The following is a 12,829-nucleotide window of genomic DNA, read 5'->3' as shown; positions in this document are numbered from 1 at the left end:
TAAATGTGATGAAATACCTTTTTCCACTAAAACAATGAGTATGGAGTGATCCGCAGATATCAGTATGAATAATCTCCAAAAGTTTTTTACTTCTTGTAGCATTTTTTTTATATATTTATTTTGCTTTCCCTTAATGTAATCTATACAAACATCAAAATCAGTGAAGTCTAAATGTTTCATAATATTATCCTTCACTAATCATTCGATTCTTTTCTTGGAGATATGCCTCAATCGCCTATGCCACAATATAGAAGATCTTTCATTATTGAAACTACGTTTCAATCCAATACGTGATTGTAGGGTCAATAATATCTTTGCAAACTCAAGATCCAAGTTAATTCTGTACAAACCATCACACAAAATTTCTGAACCAACTTTTATTGAATCATAAAATATATTGAATTTACCATTACCAAAAGAAACACAATGTCCTAACTCATTAATTCTACATAGAGAAACTAAATTTCTAAAAATAGTAAGAACATAACATGTATCAACAAGATTCATTAAATGATTCATCTCTAAGCGTAGACAATAAGTCCCCATTGATATCACTTTCGCTTTAAGACGATTTCCCATAATGATGAATCTTTTATGTTCTTTTGATTTTCGGATTGAAAGAAATCCCTACATATTATTGGTAACATGAGTTGAAGTACCAAAATCAATCCACCAAGTGTCAGAAGAAACATTTATAATTTTTAATTCGAAATATATAAAGGTTGAGTTAATACTTTTTGTTTCAAACCAAATATTACGTTTAGTACAGTCCTTCTTCACATGTCCTTTCTCGTCACAAAAGAAATACTTTACTGTAAAAGCTTTCTTTTTGTTAGTTTATTTAACATTTTCAGACTCGATAAATTTCTTTGATGGATGATGCTTCAATTTTCTTTTCTTATTACTAGCTCCTTGAGTAGCAATCATGACATTATATGAGCTTTCCTGCTTTAATATTAATTCTTCCTGAACACACATGCTAGTTAACTCATTCAAGTCCCACTTATCCTTATTTGTATTATAGTGAATCTTAAATGGGCCAAACTGAGAAGGAAGAGTATTGAGGTAAGACTCATCAGCATTCATACTAATGCTTTAAGTTTTACAGCTTTATCAACCATATTGAGGATGTAATCCTAAATTTATCGAGTGTCATCATATTGAGCCATAGTCAGTTCTTTCATTAGTGTGTCAAGCAATGACTTATCAATAGATTTAAATCTATCTTCAATAATATTTAAATATTCATGTGCGCTAGTTGTAATCGGTAATGAAGTCTTTATATTATTTACAATTGTCGTTCTTATGAACATTAAACTAAGTCTATCAGATCTTTCTCAAGCCTTCATTTCATTAACTTGTTCTACAGTATTTTCATCAGTCAAGTCTGCAATCTTTTCAACAAGTAATGTTAAATCAAGGTCTAATACATCTAATATAAATTGTATATTCTCTAACCATTCTGAATAATTTGATCCAAAGAGTACATGGACACTAGAAGCATATGAATGTATGGACGAAAGTACCATTGCAAAAAATATAAAATAACATTAATGCTTTGAGTTTGTCAAAAATTTGATGAACTATTAATATCATCTATATTATACATTTGGGTGAAATATTGACATGTCTAGTGTTCACTCAAGATCATCTATGGAGGACTGATATCATCCTTGTGGAATAGTATTATTACCTTTGGATATATAATCCTAAACTGTAAGAATATTCAAAACAGTATCATCCTACCCATCACATAATTATTTGAAGTAGATTTTCCTTTGGGATTATATAAATCTCTTAATTATATGTATAATTATGAATATTATTTTCTTAATATCATTTAGGACTAATTTCTTAATATTATTTTATAAGTCATTGGTCTAGATCACTTTGGTGGTTACAAGACCAATATAATAATATAAAATATAATTTAAAATATCCTATAAATGATAAAACTTTTAATGTAATTCATATCACAAAAGCTTATCATCACAGGCCACTTTAGCAACTACAAGTCATATAAAACTTAGGGAGATGAATTACAAATAATATTCATCAAATTTCTTTAATTTAATTTATACTAAGTAGTTCAATAATAGAATAATAACCATAATAATTATTGAACATTAATGCTAAGTAGTTTAACAATAGAATAACAATCATAATAATTATTGAATATTAATACTAAATAGTTCAATAATAGAATAATAACCATAATAATTATTGAACATTAATAAAAAAAACTCATATGATAATCATGATAACATATAAATCATGTTTTCGTGTGAAAGATAAATATTATTTCATAATTTCAAATATATACATATGAATAACCAAATAAATATCTAAAAATAATAATTAGATTTTATTTACCACATATATAATCAATAATTCATACGAGAAAACGGTAAAACTAGATCATAATTTATATATTTTTTTAAATCAAAGATTAATTCCAATCAAATAGTCAAAATATAATCATGATTAAATTCAATCATAATTATAATGAATCATATTTATCAATTTTATAATTTAGAATATAAATTAGAGTTCTCAATTTCATAAGGGTAAAACTGTAAATATATTGATAGGACATAAATTGAAATTACAAAATTTGTAAAGGGCATAATTATAATTTGACAAAACCCTAGCTTCGAAGACAAAAATGTAAATATGTCAAAACCCTAATCTGCCAACGTAGTCGTCGCTTGCGCATGCGACAGTGCCACTGCTCGCGTGCGGCCACCGCGGCGCTGCCGCTGCGACGGCTCCTACCCGCGCGCGGCCGCTGTCGCCTCCTGCGCATGTGGTGCTGCCGCTGCTCGCGCGCGGCTGTTGCCAGCGCACGGCCGTCGCCTGGGCGTAGCCTAGGGCGTGGCTATCCACACATGGCTATTGCTTGCATGGTTGCCGACGCCTATGCACGGTTGGTCGCGGCTGTTGCTAACGCGCGGTCGCTATCGCTAGCCTGTGCGCGACCTACTCGCACACAACTGCCACCTGATGTGGATGTCTGCCCTCGTGGGGCCGTCATATGAATGCGAATTCTACCCACATGTGGTCGCCGCTTAGGTGCGGTGCTACCACCTATTGTGTTGGGGCAGGCACGCTACCCTGTGTAACCTTTGTCGCCAACAGATTCGCAACAAGATCGACGATGACCATTACTAGTTCACGATCATTAGAGAATATGGATCATTCATGCATTGTAAATAAAATAATTGATATAATGTATTTGATCTCAAGAACCTAAGCTCTGATACCAATTATAAGCATAAAAACTATAATATGCTGAATTAAATGCAGAAACGATGCATACGTTTTGATGTCATCCCAAATATATCTCTGTTTGATCTGTAAAGGCACCGTTTTTAATCTTATATCACTATTAATCTGTAAAGAGGAACTAGATCCGATGGTTTAGGGAGAAGAGTTGAGAGAGATACTGTCAATCAGTTCCTAGAAGTCCTGTCTATTTATAGGAGAAAGCAAAAGGTCTAGGATAAATCATTAGGAGAGTTCCTCCCATCAAAGTTATCTCATAAAAAATCCTATTTTAAATAGACTTCTTTTTTATTGGCTAATATATTTTATCGAAATCTAATTAGTTATATTATATATATCTTATCCAATTATAAAGGATCACAAAATCTAACATAAGGTGGATTATTGCCGACACAAAAACTTTAAGATACTTGATCAAGAAGAACAAGAAGAAAAACATTCTGAACTTACTATGGATTACTGCGGAGATATGTGATCTTGAAACAAAATAAGATGAAAGATGCAAACCGCATGCGCTCAAGTCATGAACCAATCCCAGCCACCGTCGAGGTGGGGAAGCACCGACGAACCCGCAGGCACATGGGGTCCGAACTCGAACCTTCAATTTGGCGCACCCCCGAGTAGGCGGCCCGGGATGACAAGTGCACAAGACAAGGGTTCTTGGAGATAGAGGCGAAGCATGTGGAGGGCATCGTCTCGGCAGCCGGTGATGCCGTATGCGAAGGCCGGCGGTTGTACGGCTCCGCTATGGACGTGAGCGACATCCAGTTGGCGAGCGAAGACAGCGAGGGTGATGAAGTCAGGGATAGCAGAGAGGAGGAGGAGGAGGAGGAGACAGAGACGAGGAACGTGATCAGAGATAGGATCGTCAGATTAGGGTTTGGGAAGATAGGATTCGATCTCCAAGCGGAGTGAGGGAGAGGGAGAGTTCTAGTAGAAAAAGTTAGGAGGCAAAGGAAGGGGAAATCGATTCCCCTCCGAGTTGTTTATATAGGTAACTGTGTGGGCCACCCATATATATATATATATATATATATATATATATATATATATATATATATATATATATATATATATATATATATATAATGGGAGCTTTAGATGTAATTTTGGTGATTTTTTTTTTCAAAATAAAACTTCACTAGTTAAGATCGAAAGCGAGTAAAATCGTTCATATCCAATCAAAACTGAAATGTCAAAATTCGAACGAAAATATGATTTTTTTTTTCTTAAAAATATAAGAGAATGTCCCGAATCAAAAAATATAATTATATAGAATGCTCATGAGTTATCTCTATGTACACCTATCATATTTTCTCCCAGTCAACATGTTTTAATCTTTTTGAAAATGATAATAATAAAAAATATAACTGTTAAATTCTTTATCGTTTTCTCCGACTTTATTGACATGTCTCGAACATAAGTTATACAAGGAATCGTCCAAATTGCAATTAGATACATGGAACCCACCTTTAATTGTATCATCATCTCACGGGATCAAACTTCTTTCCCAATTTTATACGTGAAAAAAATTAAAAAATAACTTAGCGACACCGAGTTAAAGAGCAAAATTGATATTAATAGAGTTATTGATGGAATCTAATGGCTGACATTATACTCAACCATTTTAAGTGTACTTTTTATCATTACAATTCAACTCAACTCGTATGGTATTAGAGCAGTTGCCTTAGAGCAACACTTATCTCATCACCGATGAGAAGTCGCGTTATTTGCTGGTAGGCTCTCCACGGACGCAATCTTCCACCACTCTAGCGACACCTCCAAAGTCCTCAAGCAGCGGCGTTCTCCGACAACGCAAGGGTGTCCTTCATCTTGGCGTCGAGCTGTAGCGATCCCGGTGCCTGCCTCTGGAGCTGGCTCCAAGGCTTCTCGCCTTACTTGCCGTTCTAACCGACCTCCTCTGTTGCTCGAACAGCCAGCACTGCATTCCCTATCGAGAGTCCAAGTGCGAGTGTCGCAGACGACTCTCTCTTCTTCTCGTCGTCGTCTGATCTGTACAAGCGGGTGCACCTTTTTCTTCACCGGCGAAAAGTTCTTCTCTAGCAGATCTGCACGTCTATTTTCCTTCTCATTGCCGCCGATCACTGTCACACCTCTGCTGGTGGTCTTTCTCAGTAGAGAACTCTGCTGCAGCTCTCTAATCTCCATCACACCTTTTTCTTGAGAGGAGACTAGAAAAAGACTGGTTTCTCTAGAGCAGTCTCTCCATTTTCCTCTCTCCAGAGCAATCTCCAGACCAGATTATTGCTAGGCTCTACTAGCAGCATGGTCTTCGAAATCTTCACAACTTTGCTGCCATTCGATGAGGGATCTGTGAAGTGGAACTTACCCATCCCCACCGATTGACAGTGACAAGAGGTCTGCGCCATCATCCACCGTCCAAGTCCCTCTCTTTTCTCCTTTCCCGGTGGTGCTGCATCCTCCCCCTTCCCCTTCTTCTTTCTTCCTCATGAAAGACGCTCCCGGAAGCGCAGGTGCTGCCACCTTCGGCCATCGTTGATCATATCGCTGGCGCCCGTCTTCTCTCGCTATCGCTCTGCGCTAGCGTCTGCTCACTGCAGCCCAACGTGCCCGGAGTTAGTAGGATCTCATCTACTGCGTTCCTCCTCGCTGTGACGCCTCTAGTGCTGCGTTCACCAGCACTGCAGATCTCAGCAGCCACTACCCGCTACACCGTTGGAGCTTCCTGTGCGGAAGACATAATGGCAGACTTCTTTCTCTTCTGATCTGCCACTTAACGAACAAGCAGTAGCAGCCCTTGGCTACTAATTTCTGGACTTTGCTACCAACTGCTACTCCAGAGATCGACAGCTACACCTTCAGCAACAGGACTGGTGGACTTGTGGGACTTGGAGCCGGGCAACTCTCCCTAGTCTCCCAACTCAGTTCCTCTATCCAACCTGGTCAACAAGACGCCTTTCAACAACTCCCGTACAATCGAGAGCTAAGCTAATCTACACATCACAAGTTTCTCATCTCACCTACTGCTATTACTATTGCTGTAGCAATGACAATGCAGCTTCCTCGTTGATTTACAGCAATAGCCGTCGCTGAAGCAACAACATCACCACCTCCTCACACTGTTGTCGACGCTTATGATGACTGATCTGCTCTCGATCTGATCCCGTGCGTATGCTTGCACCGAAAATGCGGATCATCTTTTCTACTCAGCGAACAACAAACACTCCCACTGCCGAAGGCTCCTCTTCACTTCCCCTCGGCGAACAGCAAACACTCTCACTGCCGAAGGCTCCTCTTCACTTCCCCTTAATGCAGCATTCCTCTTTGGGCTCTGTCTGCACTGCACAGCACTATTTGGAAAAGATCAAGCAGTCAGTAATAAACTTTCTTCGAGACCTGTTTCGACCTCATGTGACGTTTACCTGCGCCGACGCCTTCTTCCCCCTGATCGCTGCAGCAATCGTGCTCAAAGCATGGTCGACTGCATCTCGTCGCAGTCATCTTCGACTCTCTTTCTACAGCTGACAACTCTCGTGCTCGTGCAGATATATTCTGAAAATATTTTTATTGTCTACATGTAACGCTCTAGTCATTGTTCTCACATGACATCACAACACTTCTCAACATACAGGCCTTGTCACCATCAATACTACATACTCATCCCCTTCAAACTATCAAAAGATAGTAACTATGCATAATTTTCTAATCTCCTATTTTGTTATAATTTACTAAGCTATATCAATAACTCTCGTAACAACTCTCGTGCTCTTGCAGATATATTCTCAAAATATTTTTTATTGTCTACTTGTAACACTCTAGTCGTTGTTCTCACATGACATCACAACACTTCTCAACATACATGCCTTGTCACCATCAATATTACAATGCTCATCCCCTTCGAACTATCAAAAGGTAGTAACTATGCACAATTTTCTAATCTCCTATTTGGCTATGATTTACTAGGTTACATCAATGACTCTCTTAGTTGTCTACCATCAACATCTCAAGAGACCCTAGTCCAGTATCAAATCCAACCCACAAACTATGGCTACACGTCAAGATCGTCTCATCCTCCAAGCTATTCAAGCCTCTGTCGCTAGGTTCATCGCCCCATTGATATCTTCATGTATAACTACTATAAAAACTCGGCACAAGTTGCAAACCATCTTGGCAAATTGACCGCATACTCGCATGCTCGGTCTTCTATCAAATCTAATGAAAATAAAACAAGAGGAAAGTAGTATTATTGATTATCTACAACATATCAAAGTTATCATCGATGACTTGACTTTGATAGGTCATTCGTTTAGTGATGAAGAAGTCCTAGTTTATATCTTGAACTGGCAATAGCAATTCGGGCACACGACTCACCTATATAATTCGAAGAACTTTATGACAAACTGACTATGAGATGTATTTAAAGTGCGAGAATAAGTTGCCCGGACCAACCATTATAGCTCAAGTCAGTCAAAAATCTAAGAGAAAAAGCAACCAATACAATACGAACGTCAACAAAGGTCTGGCTAAGTTGTCTCCTGACTCTATGGGCTTCCAACAAATCCTCCCTCATTTGTATCATCAGCATTTCAACTATTGTGGCAACCTCAACCATCATCAAACCTAGCGTCCTGACCTCACAAGCCAACAAAGAGTCATTTGCCAATTATGCGATAAAGTTGGACACTCCACAAAAGCCTATCGGTCTCAACCCCGACTCCCTACTCCATCCCGGTGGCCTCAAGTGAATCTCATGACTACTCAGACCACTAGCCAACAATTATGGCGGAAAGGAAGATATTATCATTGGTGATGGTAACAGAATTCTCATTACTCATACTGGTTTCACAATGTTTAATTCACTTACCATAACCTTTACACTTGATGATGTTTTGTGTGCACCTCACATTAAACGAAACATCATTTCTATTTCTCAATTTTACAAACAAAATAATACCTCAATTGAATTATTTCCTAACTCTTTTCTTGTCAAGGATTTGAGCACAAAGGCATCCTTATTCCAAGGCCAGAATAAAGACAACATTTATGAGTGGTCGTCAGCTTCACAAATCACCCAGCCCACTGCTCACTCCTCAGTTATAGCTCCAGTTGATGTATGGCATCAACATTTTGGTCACACCTCGTCACTTATCTAGTAAAAATTACTTTCTCGTTACTTTCTTTCTACATTTAATACCAGTAGTACTATAACTCATTATGATGCTTGTCATAGCAATAAAAGTCATAAACTATCTTTTGGAACATCCTCCATATCTTGCTCTAAACCATTTGAAATTATTTATACCGATGTTTGAGGCCCGCTCCAACCCCTTCTTTTGACAAGTTCATATTGTATATCATTTTTGTCGACTATTTCACTAAGTACACATGGTTATATCCTCTCCACCATAAATCTAAAGTTTCAATAATCTTTACCAACTTTAGAAAGTTGGTTGAGAATTTCTTTCAGTCTTCCATTAAAACAGTCTACTTTGATGGCGGAGGCGAATATCAAGCCCTCACATCTTGCCTCATAACTTATGATATACAACACTTCAAGTCACCCCCCCATACTTCATAATTAGTTAGTTCTGTCGAACGTAAGCATCAACATATAATTAAAACTGGTCTCACACTTCTACATTAGACATCCATGCTATCAACTTTTTTGTCAGCAACCTTTCAAATTGTAGTCTATCTCATTAATCGTATGCTCACTCCAGTCCTTCAATACTAGTCATCATTTGAAAAACTATTCCACAAACTTCTAAACCTTCAAAAACTCAAAATATTTGGTTATCTATGTTATCTATGGCTACATCCTTATGTCTCACATATGCTAACACCATGATCTAAGCCTTACATTTTTATAAGATACTCTCTTGAACATAACGCTTTCCATTGCTACGAACTCCAAACTCAAAAAGTCTTTATATCACGTCATGTTATTTTTGTGAAGTCTTCTTTTCCTTTTTAAAATCATGAGCATCCTACCATGCAAGCTACTCCAACAAACATACATCACCAGAATATCTCTTTGATCTCATCACCCGAACCTCCCACATCATTGTCCAGTCCTTATCCTTAGGATCAATACACTCATCCAGTTCAACAGCTACTCACTCCTTCATTATTCTTCCACTCCCTACTTCATATGTTTCCCCAATTTTTGAAGCAATACCCTCGGCAACATCGCCATTGGTTCCATCTTCTCCCAGACCTCGTGATATTGAAGTGTTACAGATTGGCCCGACCAACGTCAGTGACTCACCACCGGCTATACCAACTACACAACCTACCACCGGCTATGTCTGCAAACTATAAAAAGCTATTTATGGACTTCGTCAAGCACCAAGAGCTTGGTATACTGAAATTGGCTCGTTTTTGACATAACGGGCTTCATCAACTCCAAGTTCGATACCTCATTATTCCTATGACAATGAAATAGAAATACAATGTATTTTCTAGTGTATGTGGATGATATTATTATCACGGGCAATGATCCTCTAGAGATTCAGGCATTTCTAAAGCAATCGGCTTATCGATTCTCCATCAAAGATCTATGAACCTTGAGTTATTTTATGGGAGTAGAAGCAGCATTCACATCCTCAGGTCTCCTCCTGTCACAAAGAAAGCATATTCAAGACTTATTTTCAAAGATAAATATGCAGGATGCAAAAGAGTTATACCTCTTATTTCTACTAGTGAATCACTTAAACTATGTGATGGAAGTCCTGCTACGGACTTTACTCAACACCAATAAATACTTGGCTCCTTATAGTACTTGACTCTTACTCGTCCATATATCTCATTTGTAGTCAATAAATTATCATAATTCATGCATCGACCATCTACTACGCATTGGTTTACGATCAAATGAATTTTGTGGTATCTTAAGGGGACCCTCAATCATGGTCTGTTTCTCCGTAAACATTCCCCCCTTTATCTTCATGCCTTAGTTGATGGTGATTGGGTAGGGAACTTTGATGATAGAAAATCCACGTTGAGATATATTATTTTCCTTGGAGTTAATCCAATCAGTTGGAGTTCTAAAAAGTAAAAGATAGTCGCACAATCTACAACTGAAGCTGAATACCGTACCATCGCCACTACAGTTGTTGAACTCAATTAGGTTATAAATCTACTCAAGGAATTCAACGTCAACTCTACCTCTCCTCCTATAATATATTGTAATAATATTCGAGCTACTTACATATGTGACAATCAGGTGTTTCATTTATGCATGAAACATATTGTCATCGATTTTCACTTCGTGCGAGATCAAGTTGTTAGACATCAACTACGTGTTTCTCATGTACATACGACTAATCAACTAGTAGACTCACTCACAAAGCCTCTCACCCCACAAACTATTTTCGTTATATCGGTCCAAGATTGTCATCGTTGATAGGAGCTCAATCTCGCGGGAGCATGATAGCAGATAAGATTTCTTCAACTATATGAGGAAATCTCGTTGGATAGTTGAGGAAAATCCTCCCTTCCCACATGTATAAATAAGATATTGTACTCAATCATATACTTTTTATCATCATAATTCAACTCATAAAATCATCCAAATCATTTCATTAGCAATAACAACTGTGTACGTAGGGATGGTGCAACCCAAATGGAGCTAGCATAGATGCTGAATCAGTATCATGTGTGCGCTACTTGTAAATCGAAGAAGAACGCACCCATAAAGAATGAAATATGCAGGAATGGGATGTGTGATCATTCTCATTATAAACTGGCGCAATGATTCCGACCATTTAGCGTAGGAACGGTCTATGCTGTCATGATCAAAGCTCTGCTTTGGCGTTGGCGCAAGTTTTGTTATGCCCAGCCAAGTTCAAACAGTGCAACGTCATGTGACACCTCTCGTTAAAATCTCAACTTGTTTTCTAAGGGTCCACTCCATGTTGATGATCGAATGACTTTGTACTGACGACGTACTGCTTCTGATGGAAGCTGTGGAACAATATTGTGTGTCTTGGACCGCCACGAGAGCATGAAGGAGAACTCCTCCGTTGAGTAGGATACGACGCTACATAAGTCGGTATGATGACTGCAGCTATGGCAACATTGGATGTTGTCAGCGAGCCTTTGCTTCTACGTGTTCTTTTAAAGCAGCAGTCTATGAAGCTCTATTCTATTCTTTTTTTGTTACCCAAATAAAGATGATAGCTTATATTAAATCAAAACAGAAACGATTATTGAATTATCAAATATTTTTGGATTTTTGAAGCTAAGTGTTTTAGGAGGATAATGAACTATATATACTACTATTGATGAAGGAAGGAAATATATTTTGATTAATTCATAAATATCATATATATATATGTATATATATATATATATATATCTCAAAATTTTGGTGAAACAATAAAATATGAGTTTAATTGGTATTTATAATTGATCTCACATAGTGAATAATTTACTTTTTTTTTCTTGGATATAAATAAGGAATATTGAACCACGCTAATCTTATATCAATATTTTAATATATTTTATAATTATTAATTCATGAGTTTATCTTCTTTCGAGTTCTCTCTTCTATAATATCTATAGAAATACACCTTTATCTTATGGAATCTCTCAATACAATTTGATTCAAAGTGCAAACTGATATTACCGTGAAGAAAAAACCTGCATCCAACAAAAAAACAAATCTACATTCGAATTCGAATCGAGTTTGCATCAATGGTCTCTCTTACATCACAGCAACATCTCCAGCCCCCTTGGCCTTTGGCATCAGAGAACAAGCTTCAGCAGCAAGAGAGAAGTGGGCCAAAGCAATCAATTCCCACGGTAGCTGAGACGAGGACGAAGGCAAGTTGAGCTCCATGTCGGCAGGAGGTAGAAGACGACCCTTGTCTCCCAAGGTTGAGATCCGAGTTAATGGGTTGGGCATGAATCCAAATCTTGACTTCCATTCACCCATCTGGCCCCACCTGATAGTTTGTTTGGGTAAATATGTTGGGAGTATTCTTCGATCCTCCTTTTTAATTTTCCATATCGCATATGAATATATATATATATATATATATATATATATATATATATATATATATATATATATATATATATATATATATATATAATGTATTCTATTTTGTATGCATCTCGATAATCTCGTTGTATTAATCAATTTAACCTATTTTCTTTTTTTACATTGATTTAACATATCTTCTTTTTCACTTGAAGGCAAGAACTAGTTCTTTGCTCTAATGATAAATATAAAATTTATATTTTTTTCATATTTAATTTTTTTTAATTTAACTTTTGATATGATCATTATTTTCAATCAATTGAGACTCAGAATCCAATCAATATCTATATTGAGTGTCAATACTATATATATTTTCAAACATATGTAAATACTATATTCACATCATATAATTATTTTATATAATATATATATTTATATATCATCTTACTCTCGTAACTTTTAATAATACAAAATTATTTCTTAATTATTTGTAGATCTCTCATCTCATCTCATTCGTGAGTATTGTGTTAAAAGTATGAGCAAGCTTCTAACCTCCGATCTCTGACTAAGGTAAGG

Source organism: Musa acuminata, chromosome BXJ1-8, assembly GCF_036884655.1.
Source record: "Musa acuminata AAA Group cultivar baxijiao chromosome BXJ1-8, Cavendish_Baxijiao_AAA, whole genome shotgun sequence".
NCBI lineage: Eukaryota > Viridiplantae > Streptophyta > Magnoliopsida > Zingiberales > Musaceae > Musa > Musa acuminata.
This window is presented reverse-complemented; position numbering follows the sequence as displayed.